Below are 1,279 nucleotides of genomic sequence, written 5' to 3' on the forward strand. Positions count from 1 at the left end.
TTGTAAGCTTGATGTAATATGCCATGTAATATTTACTTTTTCTAGCTTTACTGATTTTTTAAAAACTTGCTTTATTTTATTCTGCAATGCTGCTCAGAAATTTTGTGACAGGACAGTTAATAAATATTGTATGCAATACAGTATAAAATAAAATTAGGTATCATTTAACAATAGTGCTCTCCTAGCCCTGTCACCCACTGTAACCTCGCAGGAAAATGTGGTATTTGATTTCAGGAAATGATTTTTGTGTTTCATTTCGTTTTTTACAAATTGACAATTTGTAACTTCAGATGAGTGGAAAAGGTCAGCAAGAGCTTGTTTTTGTAACTTCAGATGAGTGGAAAAGGTCAGCAACAACTTCTGTTGGCAGGGGATATGACAAGAGTCGGAACAGACGTGTTTTGTCATTCATCTGATTTTGCTAATGCAGCTTACGAAACACCCAGAAAGACTAAGAAGGCAACATCATGGTCAGATTATAGTTCAATATGTGCTAGGGCTTGTTTCGGGTTGTTTGTTTTTATTACGTATTTTGTGTTTTTATATTGTGATTTTATGTTGCAACCAAGTGTTGCATGAGCTCAGGTCCAGCCAGATCACCGAGAGATGGTGAAGTCCCCAGGTGAAATAATGCCTTGCACCACTTCAGACTGGGGAAGTTGGTCACACTTCTGAGTTAACCCTACTCCTCCACCTCTGTTAAGAAAGGAGCTGCCCTGTGCTCTCCAAATTTCACCTGCGTTTGTTTCCAACCCAGGTGCTGGTTATAAAGTAAAAAATTCTTCCTAAGTAGTACCTGCACCTGCTTTTCCCTCCTGCCCTACCCTTCTTATGTGTCACAGATAGCAAGCCTAAGGGTGAGATTTTTAAAAAAATTAAATTTTAGGGAGCAGTTTTGGCATGGGCGTATACTCGTGGGGGGCAGCTGCCCCATCAATAAAAATCTACAAATCAGAGGTTCTGCCCCCCCCCCCGCAAATATCCTGGCTACGCCCATGCTAGAGTGAGGATAAAACTGCGGTTTGGGGTGTTTTTGTTTTTTTAAGGAATTTATTAATGAGGAACATTTAGGAAAAATAGAGGACACATTTGCCACCTACTTTTAACTGGATCGCTATGACGGCTCTACCCATGGAAAAGAGGAGGCGTCTTGGGAAAAGAGGATTTATGGCTATCCTATCACCGCCTCCCATCCTATCCAGGACCTACCCACGTACTCTCCCCCGCCTTTGAGCGTCGCCGCGAAAGCGAACGCTTTTTTGTCCCGTTAGGCCTCCCG

This window comes from Podarcis vaucheri (assembly GCF_965113315.1).
Source record: "Podarcis vaucheri genome assembly, chromosome: 6".
NCBI classification, from domain to species: Eukaryota; Metazoa; Chordata; class Lepidosauria; order Squamata; family Lacertidae; genus Podarcis; species Podarcis vaucheri.